The sequence below is a fragment of the Schistocerca serialis genome, unplaced genomic scaffold (assembly GCF_023864345.2).
Source record: "Schistocerca serialis cubense isolate TAMUIC-IGC-003099 unplaced genomic scaffold, iqSchSeri2.2 HiC_scaffold_1363, whole genome shotgun sequence".
NCBI lineage: Eukaryota > Metazoa > Arthropoda > Insecta > Orthoptera > Acrididae > Schistocerca > Schistocerca serialis.
In genome coordinates, this window is record NW_026047584.1 from 6,330,149 (window position 1) to 6,352,959 (window position 22,811).

Consider the following 22,811-nt stretch of genomic DNA (forward strand, 5'->3'; position numbering starts at 1 on the left):
GATGCTTCACTTCAGGTTTACTGTATTCCTTGGACCTTCTTATTGACGATGAAACACAGAAATTGCATCGAAATCAAATACAAAAGGCACAATGCCGACTTAAGTACAAGAAGACTGACTCTTCTTACTGTCTATGATTTGAACCATTACGGTGACACTAGTTATAGATTCCGATGCTTCACTTCAGGTTTACTGTATCCCTCTGTCCTTCTTATTGACGGTGAAACACAGATATTGCATCGGAATTAAATACGAAAGGCAGAACACCGACTTAATTGCAAGAAGACTGACTCTTATTACTGACTATGTTTTTAACCATTCCTGTGACACTAGTTATGGATTCCGATGCTTCACTTCAGGTTTACTGTATCCCTCTGACCTTCTTATTGACGATGAAACTCAGAAATAGCATTGGAACTAAATACAAAAGGCTCAATGCCGACTTAAGTACAAAGAGACTGACTCTTCTTACTGACTATGTTTTTAACCATTCCTGTGACACTAGTTATAGATTCCGATGCTACACTCCAGGTTTACTGTATCCCTTGGACATTCTTATTGACGATGAAACACAGAAATTGCATCGGAATTAAATACAAAAGGCACAATGCCGACTTAAGTACAAGAAGACTGACTCTTCTTACTGACTATGTTTTGAACCATTCCTGTGACACTAGTTATAGATTCCGATGCTTCACCTCAGGATTACTGTATCCCTCTGACGTTCTTATTGACCATCAAACACAGAAATTGCATCGGAATTAAATAGAAAAGGCACAATGACGACATAAGTGCAAGAAGACTGACTCTTCTTACTGACTATGCTTTGAACCATTCCTGTGACACTAGTTACAGATTCCGATGCTTCACTTCAGGTTTGCTGTATACCTTGGACCTTCTTATTGACGATGAAACACAGAAATTGCATCGGTATTAAATACAAAAGGCACAATGCCGACTTACGTACAAGAAGACTGACTCTTCCTACTGTCTACGTTTTGAACCGTTCCTGTGACACTAGTTTTGGATTCCGATGCTTCACTTCAGGATTACTGTATCCCTCTGACCTTCTTATTGACGATGAAACACAGAAATTGCATAGGAATTAAATACATAAGGCACAATGCCGACTTAAGTTAAAGAAGACTGACTCTTCATACTGTCTTTGTTTTGAACCATTCTAATGACACTAGTTATAGATTCCGATGCTTCACTTCATGTTTACTGTATCCCTTGGACCTTCTTATTGACGATGAAACACCGAAATTGTATCGGAATTAAATACAAAAGGCACAATGCCGATTAAGTGCAAGAAGACCTACTCTTCTTACTTTCTATGTTTTGATCCATTACTGTGACTCTAGTTATAGATTCCGATGCTTCACTCGAGGTTTTCTGTATCCCTTGGACCTACTTATTGACGATGAAACACAGTAATTGCATCGCAATTAAATACAAAAGGCACATTGGCGACTTGAGGACAAGAAGACTGAATCTTCTTACTGACTATGTTTTGAACCATTCCTGTGACACTAGTTATAGGTCCCGATGCTTCACTTCATGTTTACTGTATCCCTCTGACCCTCTTATTGACGATGAAACACAGAAATTGCATCGGAATTAAATACGAAAGGCACAATGCCGACTTAAGTACAAGAAGACGGTCTCTTCTTATTGACTATGTTTTGAACCATTCCTGTGACACTAGTTATAGATTCCGATGCTTCACCTCAGGTTTACTGTATCCCTCTGACCTTCTTATTGACGATGAAACACAGAAATTACATCGGAATTAAATAGAAAAGGCACAATGCCGAATTAAGTACAAGAAGATTGACTCTTCTCACTGTCTACGCTTTTAACCAATCCTGAGACACTAGATGTAGATTCCGATGCTTCACTTCAGGTGTACTGTATCCCTTGGACTTACTTATTGACGATGAAACACAGAAATTGAATCGGAATTAAATACGAAAGGCACAATGCGACTTGAGTACAAGAACACTGACTCTTCCTACTGTCTTTGTTTTGAACCATTCCTGTGGCACTAGTTATAGATTCCGACGCTTCACTTCAGGATAACTGTATCCCTTGTACCTTCTTATTGGCGATGAAACACAGAAATTGCATCGGAATTAAATACAAAAGGCACAATGCCGACTTAAGTACAAGAAGACTGACTCTTCTTACTGTCTATATTTTGAACCATTCCAGTGACACTAGTTATAGATTCTGATGCTTCACTTCAGATTTACTGTATCCCTTGGAGCTTCTTATTGACGATGAAACACAGAAATTGCATCGGAATTAAAAACAAAAGGCACAATGCCGACTTAAGTACAAGAAGACCGACCCTTCTTACTGTCTATGTTTTGAACCATTACTGTGACTCTAGTTATAGATTCCGATGCATCACACCAGGTTTACTGTATCCCTTAGACCTACTTATTGACGATGAAACACAGAAATTGCATGGGAATTAAATACAAAAGGCACAATGCCGACTTTAGGACAAGAAGACTGACTCTTCTTACTGACTATGTTTTGAACCATTCTTGTGACACTAGTTATAGATTCAGATGCTTCACTTGAGGTTTACTGTATCCCTCTGACCCTCTTATTGACGATAAAACACAGAAATTGCATCGGAATTAAATAGAAAAGGCACAATGCCGACTTAAGTACAAGAAGACTGACTCTTCTTACTGTCTATGTTTTGAACCAATCCTGTGACACTAGTTGTAGATTCCGATGTTTCACTTCAGGTTTACTGTATCACTTGGACCTTCTTATTGACGATGAAACACAGAAATTGCATCGGAATTAAATACAAAAGGCACAATACCGACTTCAGTACCAGAACACTGACTCTTCCTATTGTCTATGTTTTGAACCATTCCTGTGGCACTAGTTATAGATTCCGACTCTTCACTTCAGGTTAACTGTATCCCTTGTACCTTCTTATTGACGATGAAACGCAGAAATTGCATCGGAATTAAATACAAAAGGCACAATGCCGAGTTAAGTACATGAAGACCGACTCTTCTTATTGACAATGATTTGAACCATTCCTGTGATACTAGTTGTAGATTTCGATGCTTCACTTCAGGTTTACTGTATCCCTTGGACCTTCTTATTGACGATGAAACACAGAAATTGCATCGGAATTAAATACAAAAGGCACAATGCCGACTTAAGTACATGAAGACCGACTCTTCTTATTGACAATGATTTGAACCATTCCTGTGACACTAGTTATAGATTCCGATGCTTCACTCCAGGTTTACTACATCCCTTGGACCTTCTTATTGACGATGAAACGCAGAAATTGCATCGGAATTAAATACAAAAGGCAAAATGCCGACTTAAGTACACGAAGACTGACTCTTCTTACTGTCTATGATTTAAACCATTCCTGTGACACTAGTTATAGATTCCGATGCTTCACTCCAGGTTTACTGTATCCCTTGGACCTTCTTATTGACGATGAAACACAGAAATTGCATCGGAATTAAATACCTAAGGCACAATGCCGACTTAAGTACAAGAAGACAGACTCTTCTTACTGACTATGTTTGAACCATTCCTGTGACACTAGTTGTAGATTCCGATGCTTCCCCTCAGGTTTACTGTATCCCTCTGACCTTCTTATTGACGATCAAACACAGAAATTGCATCGGAATTAAATAGAAGAGGCGCAATGCCGACTTACGTACAAGAAGACTGACTCTTCTTACTGTCTATGTTTTTAACCATTCCTGTGACACTAGTTATAGATTCCGATGCTTCACTTCAGGTTTACTGTATCCCTCTGTCCTTCTTATTGACGGTGAAACACAGATATTGCATCGGAATTAAATACGAAAGGCAGAACACCGACTTAATTGCAAGAAGACTGACTCTTATTACTGACTATGTTTTGAACCATTCCTGTGACACTAGTTATGGATTCCGATGCTTCACTTCAGGTTTACTGTATCCCTCTGACCTTCTTATTGACGATGAAACTCAGAAATAGCATTGGAACTAAATACAAAAGGCTCAATGCCGACTTAAGTACAAGAAGACTGACTCTTCTTACTGACTATGCTTTTAACCATTCCTGTGACACTAGTTATAGATTCCGATGCTACACTCCAGGTTTACTGTATCCCTTGGACATTCTTATTGACGATGAAACACAGAAATTGCATCGGAATTGAATACAAAAGGCACAATGCCGACTTAAGTACAAGAAGACTGACTCTTCTTACTGACTATGTTTTGAACCATTCCTGTGACACTAGTTATAGATTCCGATGCTTCACCTCAGGTTTACTGTATCCCTCTGACGTTCTTATTGACCATCAAACACAGAAATTGCATCGGAATTAAATAGAAAAGGCACAATGACGACATAAGTGCAAGAAGACTGACTCTTCTTACTGACTATGCTTTGAACCATTCCTGTGACACTAGTTACAGATTCCGATGCTTCACTTCAGGTTTGCTGTATACCTTGGAACTTCTTATTGACGATGAAACACAGAAATTGCATCGGTATTAAACACATAAGGCACAATGCCGACTTAAGTTAAAGAAGACTGACTCTTCATACTGTCTTTGTTTTGAACCATTCTAATGACACTAGTTATAGATTCCGATGCTTCACTTCAGGTTTACTGTATCCCTCTGACCTTATTGCCGATGAAACACAGAAACTGCATCGGAGTTAAATACAAAAGGCACAATGCCGACTTAAGTACAAGAAGATTGACTCTTCTTACTGTCTACGCTTTGAACCAATCCTGAGACACTAGATGTAGATTCCGATGCTTCACTTCAGGTGTACTGTATCCCTTGGACTTACTTATTGACGATGAAACACAGAAATTGAATCGGAATTAAATACGAAAGGCACAATGCGACTTGAGTACAAGAACACTGACTCTTCCTACTGTCTATGTTTTGAACCATTCCTGTGGCACTAGTTATAGATTCCGACGCTTCACTTCAGGATAACTGTATCCCTTGTACCTTCTTATTGGCGATGAAACACAGAAATTGCATCGGAATTAAATACAAAAGGCACAATGCCGACTTAAGTACAAGAAGACTGACTCTTCTTACTGTCTATATTTTGAACCATTCCAGTGACGCTAGTTATAGATTCTGATGCTTCACTTCAGATTTACTGTATCCCTTGGAGCTTCTTATTGACGATGAAACACAGAAATAGCATCGGAATTAAATACAAAAGGCACAATGCCGACTTAAGTACAAGAAGACCGACCCTTCTTACTGTCTATGTTTTGAACCATTACTGTGACTCTAGTTATAGATTCCGATGCATCACACCAGGTTTACTGTATCCCTTAGACCTACTTATTGACGATGAAACACAGAAATTGCATGGGAATTAAATACAAAAGGCACAATGCCGACTTTAGGACAAGAAGACTGACTCTTCTTACTGACTATGTTTTGAACCATTCTTGTGACACTAGTTATAGATTCAGATGCTTCACTTGAGGTTTACTGTATCCCTCTGACCTTCTTATTGACGATGAAACACAGAAATTGCATCGGAATTAAATAGAAAAGGCACAATGCCGACTTAAGTACAAGAAGACTGACTCTTCTTACTGTCTATGTTTTGAACCAATCCTGTGACACTAGTTGTAGATTCCGATGTTTCACTTCAGGTTTACTGTATCACTTGGACCTTCTTATTGACGATGAAACACAGAAATTGCATCGGAATTAAATACAAAAGGCACAATACCGACTTAAGTACCAGAACACTGACTCTTCCTATTGTCTATGTTTTGAACCATTCCTGTGGCACTAGTTATAGATTCCGACGCTTCACTTCAGGTTAACTGTATCCCTTGTACCTTCTTATTGACGATGAAACGTAGAAATTGCATCGGAATTAAATACAAAAGGCACAATGCCGAGTTAAGTACATGAAGACCGACTCTTCTTATTGACAATGATTTGAACCATTCCTGTGATACTAGTTGTAGATTTCGATGCTTCACTTCAGGTTTACTGTATCCCTTGGACCTTCTTATTGACGATGAAACACAGAAATTGCATCGGAATTAAATACAAAAGGCACAATGCCGACTTAAGTACATGAAGACCGACTCTTCTTATTGACAATGATTTGAACCATTCCTGTGACACTAGTTATAGATTCCGATGCTTCACTCCAGGTTTACTACATCCCTTGGACCTTCTTATTGACGATGAAACGCAGAAATTGCATCGGAATTAAATACAAAAGGCAAAATGCCGACTTAAGTACACGAAGACTGACTCTTCTTACTGTCTATGATTTAAACCATTCCTGTGACACTAGTTATAGATTCCGATGCTTCACTCCTGGTTTACTGTATCCCTTGGACCTTCTTATTGACGATGAAACACAGAAATTGCATCGGAATTAAATACCTAAGGCACAATGCCGACTTAAGTACAAGAAGACAGACTCTTCTTACTGACTATGTTTGAACCATTCCTGTGACACTAGTTATAGATTCCGATGCTTCCCCTCAGGTTTACTGTATCCCTCTGACCTTCTTATTGACGATCAAACACAGAAATTGCATCGGAATTAAATAGAAGAGGCGCAATGCCGACTTACGTACAAGAAGACTGACTCTTCTTACTGTCTATGTTTTCAACCTTTCCTGTGACACTAGTTATAGATTCCGATGCTTCACTCCAGGTTTACTGTATCCCTTGGCCCTTCTTATTGACTATGAAACACAGAAATAGCATCGGAATTAAATAGAAAATGCACAATGCCGACTTAAGTACAAGAAGACCGACTCTTCTTACTGATTATAGTTTGAACCATTCCTGTGACTCTAGTTACTGATTCCGATGCTTTACTTCAGGTTTACTGTATACCTTGGACCTTCTTATTGACGATGAAACACAGAAATTGCATCGGAATTAAATACAAAAGCCACAATGCCGACTTAAGTACAAGAAGACTGACTATTGCTACTGTCTGTGTTTTGAACCGTCCCTGTGACACTAGTTGTGGATTCCGATGCTTCACTTCAGGTTTACTGTATACCTCTGACCTTGTTATTGACGATGAAACACAGAAATTGCATCGGAATTAAATACAAAAGGCACAATGCCAACTTAAGGACAAGAAGACTGACTCTTCCTACTGACTACGTTTTGTACCATTCCTGTGACTCTAGTTATAGATTCCGATGCTTCACTCCAGGTTTACTGTATCCCTTTGACCTTGTTATTGACGATGAAACACAGAAATTGCATCGGAATTAAATACAAAGGGAACAATTCCGACTTAAGTACAAGAAGACTGACTCTTCGTACTGTCTATGATTTGAACCATTCCTGTGACACTAGTTATAGATTCCGATGCTTCACTTCAGGTTTACTGTTTCCCTTGGACATTCTTATTGACGATGAAACACAGAAATTGCATCGGAATTAAATAGAAAAGGCACAATGCCGACTTAAGTACAAAAAGACTGACTCTTCTTACTGTCTATGTTTTGAACCTTTCCTGTGTCACTAGGTATAGATTCCGATGCTTCACTCCAGGTTTACTGTATCCCTTGGACCTTCTTATTGACGATGAAACACAGAATTTGCATCGGAATTAAATACAAAAGGCACAATGCCGACGTAAGTACAAGAAGACTGACTCTCCTTACTGATTATAGTTTGAACCATTCCTGTGACACTACTTATAGATTCCGATTCTTCACTCCAGGTTTACTGTATCCCTTGGACATTCTTATTGACGATGAAACACAGAAATTGCATCGGAATTAAATAGAAAAGGCACAATGCCGACTTAAGTACATGAAGACTGACTCATCTTACTGATTATAGTTTGAACCATTCCTGTGACACTAGTTATAGATTCCGATGCTTCACTTCAGGTTTACTGTATCCCTTGGACCTTCTTATTGACGATGAAACACAGAAATTGCATCGGAATTAAATACAAAAGGCAAAATGCCGACTTAAGTACACGAAGACTGACTCTTCTTATTGTCTATGTTTTGAACCATTCCTGTGACACTAGTTATAGATTCCGATGCTACATTCCAGGTTTACTGTATCCCTTGGACCTACTTATTGACGATGAAACACAGAAATTGCATCAGAATTAAATACAAAAGGCACAATGCCGACTTAAGTACAAGAAGACTGACTCTTCTTACTGACTATGTTTTGAACCATTCCTGTGACACTAGTTATGAATTCCGATACTACAGCTCAGGTTTACTGTATCCCTCTGACCTTCTTATTGACGATGAAACACAGAAATTGAATCGGAATTAAATAGAAAAGGCACAATGCCGACTTAAGTACAAGGAGACTGACTCTTCTTACTGTCTATGTTTTGAACCTTTCCTGTGACACTAGTTATAAATTCCGATTCTTCACTCCAGGTTTACTGTATCCCTTGGACCTTGTTATGGACGATGAAATACAGAAATTGCATCGGAATTAAATAGAAAAGGCACAATGCCGACTTAAGTACGAGAAGACTGACTCTTCTTACTGATTATAGTTTGAACCAGTCCCGTGACACTAGTTATTGATTCCGATGCTTTACTTCAGGTTTACTGTATACCTAGGACCTTCTTATTGACGATGAAACACAGATATTGCATCGGAATTAAATACAAAAGGCACAATTGCGACTTAAGTACATGAAGACTGACTCTTCCTACTGTCTATGCTTTGAACCATTCCTGTGACAATAGTTATTGATTCCGACGCTTCTCTTCAGGTTAACTGTATCCCTTGTACCTTCTTATTGACGATGAAACACAGAAATTGCATCGGAATTAAATACAAAAGGCACAATGCCGACTTAAGTACATGAAGACCGACTCTTATTATTGACAATGATTTGAACCATTCCTGTGATACTAGTAATAGATTCCGATGCTTCACTTCATGTTTACTGTATCCCTTGGACCTTCTTATTGACGATGAAACACAGAATTTGCATCGGAATTAAATACAAAAGGCACAATGCCGACTTAAGTACAAGAAGACTGATTCTTCTTACTGTCTATGTTTTGAACCATTCCTGTGACACTAGTAATAGATTCCGATGCTTCACTCCTGGTTTACTATATCCCTTGGACCTTCTTATTGACGATGAAACACAGAAATTGCATCCTAATTAAATACAAAAGGCACAATGCCGGCTTAAGGACAAGACGACTGACTCTTCTTACTGACTATGTTTTGAACCACTCCTGTGACACTAGTTATAGATTCAGATGCTTCACTTCATGTTTACTGTATCCCTGTGACCTTCTTATTGACGATGAAACTCAGAAATAGCATTGGAATTAAATACAAAAGGCTCAATGCCGACTTAAGTACAAGAAGACTGACTCTTCTTACTGTCTATGTTTTGAACCATTCCATTGACACTAGTTACAGATTCCGATGCTTCACTCCAGGTTTACTGTATACCTTGGACCTTCTTATTGACGATGAAAAACAGAAATTGAATCGGAATTAAATACAAAAGGCACAATTCCGACTTAAGTACAAGAAGACTGACTCTTCCTACTATCTGTGTTTTGAACCATTCCTGTGACACTAGTTATAGATTCCGATGCTTTACTTCAGGTTTACTGTATACCTTGGACCTTCTTATTGACGATGAATCACAGAAATTGCATCGAAATTAAATACAAAAGGCACAATGCCAACTTAAGGACAAGAAGACTGACTCTTCTTACTGACTATGTTTTGAACCATTCCTGTGACTCTAGTTATAGATTCCGATGCTTCACTCCAGGTTTACTGTATCCCTCGGTCCTTGTTATTGAAGATGAAACACAGAAATTGCATCGGAATTAAATAGAAAAGGAACAATGCCGACTTAAGTACAAGAAGACTGACTCTTCGTACTGTCTATGTTTTGAACCATTCCTGTGACACTAGTTATAGATTCCGATGCTTCACTTCAGGTTTACTGTTTCCCTTGGACCTTCTTATTGACGATGAATCACAGAAATTGCATCGGAATTAAATACAAAAGCCACAATGCCGACTTAAGTACAGGAAGACTGACTCTTCTTACTGTCTATAATTAGCACCATTCCAGTGACACAAGTTATAGATTCCGGTGCTTCACTTCAGGTTTACTGTATTCCTTGGACCTTGTTATTGACGATGAAACACAGAAATTGCATCGAAATTAAATACAAAAGGCACAATGCCAACTTAAGGACAAAAGGCTGACTCTTCTTACTGACTATGCTTTGAACCATTCCTGTTACTCTAGTTATAGATTCCGATGCTTCACTCCAGGTTTACTGTATCCCTTGGACCTTGTTATTGACGATGAAACACAGAAATTGCATCGGAATTAAATAGAAAAGGAACAATGCTGACTTAAGTACAAGAAGCCTGACTCTTCGTACTGTCTATGTTTTGAACCATTCCTGTGACACTAGTTATAGATTCCGATGCTTCACTTCAGGTTTACTGTTTCCCTTGGACCTTCTTATTGACGATGAATCACAGAAATTGCATCGGAATTAAATACAAAAGCCACAATGCCGACATAAGTACAGGAAGACTGACTCTTCTTACTGTCTATAATTAGAACCATTCCAGTGACACTAGTTATAGATTCCGATGCTTCACTTCAGGTTTACTGTATTCCTTGGACCTTCTTATTGACGATGAAACACAGAAATTGCATCGGAATCAAATACAAAAGGCACAATGCCGACTTAAGTACAAGAAGACTGACTCTTTTTGCTGTATATGCTTTGAACCATTACTGTGACAATAGTTATTGATTCCTATGCTTTACTTCAGGTTTACTGTATCCCTCTGACCTTCTTATTGACGGTGAAACACAGAAATTGCATCGGAATTAAATACGAAGGGCACAATGCCGACTTACGTACAAGAAGACTGACTCTTCTTACTGACTATGTTTTGAACCATTCCTGTGACACTAGTTATAGATTCCGATGCTTCACTTCAGGTTTACTGTATATCTCTGACCTTCTTATTGACGATGAAACACAGAAATTGCATCGGAATTAAATAGAAAAGGCACAATGCCGACTTAAGTACATGAAGACTGACTCATCTTACTGATTATAGTTTGAACCATTCCTGTGACACTAGTTATAGATTCCGATGCTTCACTTCAGGTTTACTGTTTCCCTTGGACCTTCTTATTGATGATGAATCACAGAAATTGCATCGGAATTAAATACAAAAGCCACAATGCCGACTTAAGTGCAGGAACACTGACTCTTCTTACTGTCTATAATTATAACCATTCCAGTGACACTAGTTATAGATTCCGATGCTTCACTTCAGGTTTACTGTATTCCTTGGACCTTCTTATGGACGATGAAACACAGAAATTGCATCGAAATCAAATACAAAAGGCACAATGCCGACTTAAGTACAAGAAGACTGACTCTTCTTACAGTCTATGTTTTGAACCATTACGGTGACACTAGTTATAGATTCCGATGCTTCACTTCAGGTTTACTGTATCCCTCTTACCTTCTTATGGACGGTGAAAAACAGAAATTGAATCGGAATTAAATTCGAAAGGCACAATGCCGACTTAATTGCAAGAAGACTGACTCTTCTTACTGACTATGTTTTGAACCATCCCTGTGTCACTAGTTATGGATTCCGATGCTTCACTTCAGGTTTACTGTATATCTCTGACCTTCTTATTGACGATGAAACTCAGATATAGCATCGGAATTAAATAGAAAAGGCACAATGCCGACTTAAGTACAAGAAGACTGACTCTTCTTACTGTATATGTTTTGAACCATTCCATTGACACTAGTTACAGATTCCGATGCTTCACTCCAGGTTTACTGTATCCCTTGGACCTTCTTATTGACGATGAAACACAGAAATTGCATCCGAATTAAATAGAAATGGCAAAATGCCGACTTAAGTGCAAGAAGACTGACTCTTCTTACTGACTATGTTTTGAACCATTCCTGTGACACTAGTTATAGATTCCGATGCTTCACTTCAGGTTTACTGTATCCCTTGGACCTTCTTATTGACGATGAAACACAGAAATTGCATCGGAATTAAATACAAAAGGCAAAATGCCGACTTAAGTACACGAAGACTGACTCTTCTTATTGTCTATGTTTTGAACCATTCCTGTGACACTAGTTATAGATTCCGATGCTACATTCCAGGTTTACTGTATCCCTTGGACCTACTTATTGACGATGAAACACAGAAATTGCATCAGAATTAAATACAAAAGGCACAATGCCGACTTAAGTACAAGAAGACTGACTCTTCTTACTGACTATGTTTTGAACCATTCCTGTGACACTAGTTATGAATTCCGATACTACAGCTCAGGTTTACTGTATCCCTCTGACCTTCTTATTGACGATGAAACACAGAAATTGAATCGGAATTAAATAGAAAAGGCACAATGCCGACTTAAGTACAAGGAGACTGACTCTTCTTACTGTCTATGTTTTGAACCTTTCCTGTGACACTAGTTATTAATTCCGATTCTTCACTCCAGGTTTACTGTATCACTTGGACCTTGTTATGGACGATGAAATACAGAAATTGCATCGGAATTAAATAGAAAAGGCACAATGCCGACTTAAGTACGAGAAGACTGACTCTTCTTACTGATTATAGATTGAACCATTCCCGTGACACTAGTTATTGATTCCGATGCTTTACTTCAGGTTTACTGTATACCTAGGACCTACTTATTGACGATGAAACACAGAAATTGCATCAGAATTAAATACAAAAGGCACAATGCCTACTTAAGTACATGAAGACCGACTCTTATTATTGACAATGATTTGAACCATTCCTGTGATACTAGTAATAGATTCCGATGCTTCACTTCATGTTTACTGTATCCCTTGGACCTTCTTATTGACGATGAAACACAGAAATTGCATCGGAATTAAATACAAAAGGCACAATGCCTACTTAAGTACATGAAGACCGACTCTTATTATTGACAATGATTTGAACCATTCCTGTGATACTAGTAATAGATTCCGATGCTTCACTTCATGTTTACTGTATCCCTTGGACCTTCTTATTGACGATGAAACACAGAATTTGCATCGGAATTAAATACAAAAGGCACAATGCCGACTTAAGTACAAGAAGACAGATTCTTCTTACTGTCTATGTTTTGAACCATTCCTGTGACAGTAGTAATAGATTCCGATGCTTCACTCCTGGTTTACTATATCCCTTGGACCTTCTTATTGACGATGAAACACATAAATTGCATCCTAATTAAATACAAAAGGCACAATGCCGGCTTAAGGACAAGACGACTGACTCTTCTTACTGACTATGTTTTGAACCACTCCTGTGACACTAGTTATAGATTCCGATGCTTCACTTCATGTTTACTGTATCCCTGTGACCTTCTTATTGACGATGAAACTCAGAAATAGCATTCGAATTAAATACAAAAGGCTCAATGCCGACTTAAGTACAAGAAGACTGACTCTTCTTACTGTCTATGCTTTGAACCATTCCATTGACACTAGTTACAGATTCCGATGCTTCACTCCAGGTTTACTGTATACCTTGGACCTTCTTATTGACGATGAAAAACAGAAATTGAATCGGAATTAAATACAAAAGGCACAATGCCGACTTAAGTACAAGAAGACTGACTCTTCCTACTGTCTGTGTTTTGAACCATTCCTGTGACACTAGTTATAGATTCCGATGCTTTACTTCAGGTTTACTGTATACCTTGGACATTCTTATTGACGATGAATCACAGAAATTGCATCGAAATTAAATACAAAAGGCACAATGCCAACTTAAGGACAAGAAGACTGACTCTTCTTACTGACTATGTTTTGAACCATTCCTGTGACTCTAGTTATAGATTCCGATGCTTCACTCCAGGTTTACTGTATCCCTCGGTCCTTGTTATTGAAGATGAAACACAGAAATTGCATCGGAATTAAATAGAAAAGGAACAATGCCGACTTAAGTACAAGAAGACTGACTCATCGTACTGTCTATGTTTTGAACCATTCCTGTGACACTAGTTATAGATTCCGATGCTTCACTTCAGGTTTACTGTTTCCCTTGGACCTTCTTATTGACGATGAATCACAGAAATTGCATCGGAATTAAATACAAAAGCCACAATGCCGACTTAAGTACAGGAAGACTGACTCTTCTTACTGTCTATAATTAGCACCATTCCAGTGACACTAGTTATAGATTCCGGTGCTTCACTTCAGGTTTACTGTATTCATTGGACCTTGTTATTGACGATGAAACACAGAAATTGCATCGAAATTATATACAAAAGGTACAATGCCAACTTAAGGACAAAAGGCTGACTCTTCTTACTGACTATGCTTTGAACCATTCCTGTTACTCTAGTTATAGATTCCGATGCTTCACTCCAGGTTTACTGTATCCCTTGGACCTAGTTATTGACGATGAAACACAGAAATTGCATCGGAATTAAATAGAAAAGGAACAATGCCGACTTAAGTGCAAGAAGACTGACTCTTCTTACTGACTATGTTTTGAACCATTCCTGTGACACTAGTCATAGATTCCGATGCTTCACTTCAAGTTTACTGTATCCCTCTGACCTTCTTATTGACGATGAAACACAGAAATTGTATCGGAATTAAATAGAAAAGGCACAATGCCAACTTAAGGACAAGAAGACTGACTCTTCGTACTGTCTATGTTTTGAACCATTCCTGTGACTCTAGTTATAGATTCCGATGCTTCACTCCAGGTTTACTGTATCCCTTGGACCTTGTTATTGACGATGAAACACAGAAATTGCATCGGAATTAAATAGAAAAGGAACAATGCTGACTTAAGTACAAGAAGCCTGACTCTTCGTACTGTCTATGTTTTGAACCATTCCTGTGACACTAGTTATAGATTCCGATGCTTCACTTCAGGTTTACTGTTTCCCTTGGACCTTCTTATTGACGATGAATCACAGAAATTGCATCGGAATTAAATACAAAAGCCACAATGCCGACATAAGTACAGGAAGACTGACTCTTCTTACTGTCTATAATTAGAACCATTCCAGTGACACTAGTTATAGATTCCGATGCTTCACTTCAGGTTTACTGTATTCCTTGGACCTTCTTATTGACGATGAAACACAGAAATTGCATCGGAATCAAATACAAAAGGCACAATGCCGACTTAAGTACAAGAAGACTGACTCTTTTTACTGTCTATGCTTTGAACCATTACTGTGACAATAGTTATTGATTCCTATGCTTTACTTCAGGTTTACTGTATCCCTCTGACCTTCTTATTGACGGTGAAACACAGAAATTGCATCGGAATTAAATACGAAGGGCACAATGCCGACTTACGTACAAGAAGACTGACTCTTCTTACTGACTATGTTTTGAACCATTCATGTGACACTAGTCATAGATTCCGATGCTTCACTTCAGGTTTACTGTATATCTCTGACCTTCTTATTGACGATGAAACACAGAAATTGCATCGGAATTAAATAGAAAAGGCACAATGCCGACTTAAGTGCAATAAGACTGACTCTTCTTACTGACTTTGTTTTGAACCATTCCTGTGACACTACTTATAGATTCCGATGCTTCACTTCAGGTTTACTGAATCCCTAGGACCTTCTTATTGACGATGAAACACAGAAATTGCATCGCAATTAAATACAAAAGGCAAAATGCCGACTTAAGTACACGAAGACTGGCTCTTCTTGTTGTCTATTTTATGAACCATTCCTGTGACACTAGTTATAGATTCTGATGCTACACTCCAGGCTTACTGTATCCCTTGGACCTTCTTATTGACGATGAAACACAGAATTTGCATCGGAATTAAATACAAAAGGCACAATGCTGACTTAAGTACAAGAAGACTGACTCTTCCTCCTGTCTATGTCTTGAACCATTCCTGTGACACTAGTTGTGGATTCCGATGCTTCACTTCAGGTTTACTGTATACCTCTGACCTTCTTATTGACGATGAAACACAGAAATTGCCTCGGAATTAAATACAAAAATCACAATGCCAACTTAAGGACAAGAAGACTGACTCTTCATACTGACTATGTTTTGAACCATACCTGTGACACAAATTATAGATTCCGATGCTTCACTCCAGGTTTTCTGTATCCCTTGGACCTTGTTATTGACGATGAAACACAGAAATTGCATCGGAATTAATTAGAAATGGCACAATGCCGACTTAAGTACAAGAAGACTGACTCTTCTTACTGTCTATGTTTCGAACCATTCTTGTGACACTAGTTATAGATTCCGATGCTTCACTCCAGGTTTACTGTATCCCTTGGACCTTCTTACTGACGTTGAATCACAGAAATTGCATCGGAATGAAATACAAAAGAAACAATGCCTACTTAAGTACAGGAAGACTGACTCTTCTTACTGTCTATATTTAGAACCATTCCAGTGACACTAGTTATAGATTCCGATGCTTCACTTCAGGTTTACTGTGTCCCTTGGACCTTCTTATTGACGATGAAACACAGAAATTGCATCGGAATCAAATACAAAAAGGCACAATGCCGACTTAAGTACAAGAAGACTGACTCTTCTTACTGACTATGCTTTGAACCATTACTGTGACACTAGTTATAGATTCCGATGCTTCACTTTAGGTTTACTGTATCCCTCTGACCTTCTTATTGACGGCGAAACACAGATATTGCATCGGAATTAAATAGAAGAGGCACTATGCCGACTTAAGTACAAGAAGACTGACTCTTCTTATTGTCTATGTTTTGAACCAATCCTGTGACACTAGTTGTAGATTCCGATGCTTTACTTCAGGTTTACTGTATCCCTTGGACCTTCTTATTGACGATAAAACATAGAAATTGCATCGGAATTAAATACAAGAGGCACAATGCCGACTTAAGTACAAGAACACTGACTCTTCCTACTGTATATGTTTTGAACCATTCCTGTGACACTAGTTACAGATTCCGACGCTTCACTTCAGGTTTACTGTATCCCTTGTACCTTTTTATTGACGTTGAAACACAGAAATTTCATCGGAATTAAATACAAAATGCACAATGCCGACTTAAGTACAAGAAGAATGACTCTTCTTACTGTCTATGTTTTGAACCATTCCATTGACAATAGTTACAGATTCCGATGCTTCACTCCAGGTTTACTGTATCCCTGGGACCTTCTAATTGACAATGAAACACAGAAATAGCATCGGAATTCAATAGAAAAGGCACAATGCCGACTTAAGTGCAAGAAGACTGACTCTTCGTACTGACTATGTTTTGAACCATTCCTGTGACACTAGTTATAGATTCCGATGCTTCACTTCAGGTTTACTGTTTCCCTTGGACCTTCATATTGACGATGAATCACAGAAATTGCATCGGAAATAAATACAAGAGCCACAATGCCGATTTTAGTACAGGAAGACTGACTCTTCTTACTGTCTATATTTAGAACCATTCCAGTGACACTAGTTATAGATTCCGATGCTTCACTTCAGGTTTACTGTATACCTTGGACCTTCTTATTGACGATGAAACACAGAAATGGCATCGGAATCAAATACAAAAGGGCACAATGGCGACTTAAGTACAAGAAGACTGACTCTTCTTACTGTCTATGCTTTGAACCATTCCTGTGACACTAGTTATAGATTCCGATGCTTCACTTCAGGTTTACTGTATCCCTCTGACCTTCTTATTGACGGTGAAACACAGAAAATGCATCGGAATTTAATACGAAAGGCACAATGCCGACTTAAGTACAAGAAGACTGACTCTTCTTACTGACTATGTTTTGAACCATTCCTGTGACACTAGTCATAGATTCCGATGCTTCACTTCAAGTTTACTGTATCCCTCTGACCTTCTTATTGACGATGAAACACAGAATTTGCATCGGAATTAAATGGAAAAGGCACAATGCCAACTTAAGGACAAGAAGACTGACTCTTCTTACTGACTATGTTTTGAACCATTCCTGTGACACTAGTTATAGATTCTGATGCTTCACTTCAGGTTTACTGTATATCTCTGACCTTCTTATTGACGATGAAACACAGAAATTGCATCGGAATTAAATAGAAAAGGCATAATGCCAACTTAAGTGCAATAAGACTGACTCTTCTTACTGACTATGCTTTGAACCATTCCTGTGACACTAGTTATTGATTCCGATGCTTCACTTCAGGTTTACTGAATCCCTAGGACCTTCTTATTGACGATGAAACACAGAAATTGCATCGCAATTAAATACAAAAGGCAAAATGCCGACTTAAGTACACGAAGACTGGCTCTTCTTATTGTCTATTTTTTGAACCATTCCTGTGACACTAGTTACAGATTCTGATGCTACACTCCAGGCTTACTGTATCCCTTGGACCTTCTTATTGACGATGAAACACAGAATTTGCATCGGAATTAAATACAAAAGGCACAATGCTGAGTTAAATAAAAGAAGACTGACTCTTCCTCCTGTCTATGTTTTGAACCATTCCTGTGACACTAGTTGTGGTTTCCGATGCTTCACTTCAGGTTTACTGTATACCTCTGACCTTCTTATTGACGATGAAACACAGAAATTGCCTCGGAATTAAATACAAAAGGCACATGGCAACTTAAGGACAAGAAGACTGACTCTTCATACTGACTATGTTTTGAACCATTCCTGTGACACTAGTTATAGATTCCGATGCTTCACTTCAGGTTTACTGTTTCCCTTGGACCTTCTTATTGACGATGAATCACAGAAATTGCATCGGAATTAAATACAAAAGCCACAATGCCTACTTAAGTACAGGAAGACTGACTCTTCTTACTGTCTATATTTAGAACCATTCCAGTGACACTAGTTATAGATTCCGATGTTTCACTTCAGGTTTACTGTATCCCTTGGCCCTTCTTATTGACGATGAAACACAGAAATTGCATCGGAATCAAATACAAAAAGGCACAATGCCGACTTTAGTACAAGAAGACTGACTCTTCTTACTGACTATGCTTTGAACCATTACTGTGACACTAGTTATAGATTCCGATGCTTCACTTTAGGTTTACTGTATCCCTCTGACCTTCTTATTGACGGTGAAACACAGAAATTGCATCGGAATTAATTAGAAAAGGCACTATGCCGACTTAAGTACAAGAAGACTGACTCTTCTTATTGTCTATGTTTTGAACCAATCCTGTGACACTAGTTGTAGATTCCGATGCTTTACTTCAGGTTTTCTGTATCCCTTGGACCTTCTTATTGACAATAAAACACAGAAATTGGATCGGAATTAAATACAAGAGGCACAATGCCGACTTAAGTACAAGAACACTGACTCTTCCTACTGTCTATGTTTTGAACCATTCCTGTGTCACTAGTTATAGATTCCGAGGCTTCACTTCAGGTTTACTGTATCCCTTGTACCTTCTTATTGACTTTGAAACACAGAAATTTCATCGGAATTAAATACAAAAGGCACAATGCCGACTTAAGTACAAGAAGACTGACTCTTCTTACTGTCTATGTTTTGAACCATTCCATTGACATTAGTTACAGATTCCGATGATTCACTCCAGGTTTACTGTATCCCTTGGACCTTCTAATTGACAATGAAACACAGAAATAGCATCGGAATTCAATAGAAAAGGCACAATGCCGATATAAGTGCAAGAAGACTGACTCTTCTTACTGACTATGTTTTGAACCATTCCTGTGACACTAGTTATAGATTCTGATGCTTCACTTCAGGTTTACTGTATCCCTTGGACCTTCTTATTGACGATGAAACACAGAAATTGCATCGGAATTAAATACAAATGGCAAAATGCCTACTTCAGTACATGAAGACTGACTCTTCTTACTGTCTCTGTTTTGAACCATTCGTGTGACACTAGTTAAAGATTCCGATGCTACTCTCCAGGTTTACAGTTTCCCTTGTATCTTCTTATTGACGATGAAACACAGATAATGCATCGGAATTAAATACAAAAGGCACACTGCTGATTGAAGTACATGAAGACTGACTCTTCGTACTGTCTATGTTTTGAACCATTCCTGTGACACTAGTTATAGATTCCGATGCTTCACTTCAGGTTTACTGTTTCCCTTGGACCATCATATTGACGATGAATCACAGAAATTGCATCGGAATTAAATACAAAAGCCACAATGCCGATTTAAGTACAGAAAGACTGACTCTTCTTACTGTCTATATTTAGAACCATTCCAGTGACACTAGTTATAGATTCCGATGCTTCACTTCAGGTTTACTGTATACATTGGACCTTCTTATTGACGATGAAACGCAGAAATGGCGTCGGAATCAAATACAAAAGGAACAATGGCGACTTAAGTACAAGAAGACTGACTCTTCTTACTGTCTATGCTTTGAACCATTACTGTGACACTGGTTATAGATTCCGATGCTTCACTTCAGGTTTACTGTATCCCTCTGACCTTCTTATTGACGGTAAAACACAGAAAATGCATCGGAATTTAATACGAATGGCACAATGCCGACTTAAGTACAAGAAGACTGACTCTTCTTACTGACTATGTTTTGAACCATTCCTGTGAATCTAGTTATAGATTCCGATGCTTCACTCCAGGTTTACTGTATCCCTTGGACCTTGTTATTGACGATCAAACACAGAAATTGCATCGGAATTAAATAGAAAAGGAACAATGCTGACTTAAGTACAAGAAGACTGACTCTTCGTACTGTCTATGATTTGAACCATTCCAGTGACACTAGTTATAGATTCCGATGCTTCACTTCAGGTTTACTGTATTCCTTGGACCTTCTTATTGACGATGAAACACAGAAATTGCATCGGAATCAAATACAAAAGGCACAATGCCGACTTAAGTACAAGAAGACTGACTCTTTTTACTGTCTATGTTTTGAATCATTACTGTGACACTAGTTATTGATTCCGATGCTTTACTTCAGGTTTACTGTATCCCTCTGACCTTCTTATTGACGGTGAAACACAGAAACTGCATCGGAATTAAATACGAAGGGCACAATGCCGACTTAAGTACAAGAAGACTGACTCTTCTTACTGACTATGTTTTGAACCATTCCTGTGACACAAGTTATTGATTACGATGCTTCACTTCAGGTTTACTGTATATCTCTGACCTTCTTATTGACGATGAAACACAGAAATTGCATCGGAATTAAATAGAAAAGGCACAATGCCGACTTAAGTGCAGTAAGACTGACTCTTCTTACTGACTATGTTTTGAACCATTCCTGTGACACTATTTATAGATTCCGATGCTTCACTTCAGGTTTACTGAATCCCTAGGACCTTCTTATTGACGATGAAACACAGAAATTACATCGCAATTAAATACAAAAGGCATAATGCCAACTTAAGTACACGAAGACTGGCTCTTCTTATTGTCTATTTTTTGGATCATTCCTGTGACACTAGTTATAGATTCTGTTGCTACACTCCAGGCTTACTGTATCCCTTGGACCTTTTTATTGACGATGAAACACAGAATTTGCATCGGAATTAAATACAAAAGGCACAATGCTGACTTAAGTACAAGAAGACTGACTCTTCCTCCTGTCTATGTTTTGAACCATTCCTGTGACACTAGTTGTGGATTCCGATGCTTCACTTCAGGTTTACTGTATCCCTTGGACCTTCTTATTGACGATGAAACACAGAAATTGCATCGGAATCAAATACAAAAAGGCACAATGCCGACTTAAGTACAAGAAGACTGACTCTTCTTACTGACTATGCTTTGAACCATTACTGTGACACTAGTTATAGATTCCGATGCTTCACTTTAGGTTTACTGTATCCCTCTGACCTTCTTATTGACGGTGAAACACAGAAATTGCATCGGAATTAAATAGAAAAGGCACTATGCCGACTTAAGTACAAGAAGACTGACTCTTCTTATTGTCTATGTTTTGAACAATCCTGTGACACTAGTTGTAGATTCCGATGCTTTACTCCAGGTTTACTGTATCCCTTGGACCTTCTTATTGACGATAAAACACAGAAATTGCATCGGAATTAAATAGAAAAGGCACAATGCCGACTTAAGTACAAGAACACTGACTCTTCCTACTGTCTATGTTTTGAACCATTCCTGTGACACTAGTTATAGATTCCGACGCTTCACTTCAGGTTTACTGTATCCCTTGTACCTTCTTATTGACGTTGAAACACAGAAATTTCATCGGAATTAAATACAAAAGGCACAATGCCGACTTAAGTACAAGAAGACTGACTCTTCTTACTGTCTATGCTTTGAACCATTCCATTGACGCTAGTTACAGATTCCGATGCTTCACTCCAGGTTTACTGTATCCCTTGGACCTTCTAATTGACAATGAAACACAGAAATAGCATCGGAATTCAATAGAAAAGGCACAATGCCGACTTAAGTGCAAGAAGACTGACTCTATTTACTGACTATGTTTTGAACCATTCCTGTGACACTAGTTATAGATTCTGATGCTTCACTTCAGGTTTACTGTATCCCTTGGACCTTCTTATTGACGATGAAACACAGAAATTGCTTCGGAATTAAATACAAATGGCAAAATGCCAACTTCACTACATGAAGACTGACTCTTCTTACTGTCTATGTTTTGAACCATTCGTGTGACACTAGTTATAGATTCCGATGCTACACTCCAGGTTTACTGTTTCCCTTGTATCTTCTTGACGATAAAACACAGATAATGCATCGGAATTAAATACAAAAGGCACACTGCTGATTGAAGTACATGAAGACTGA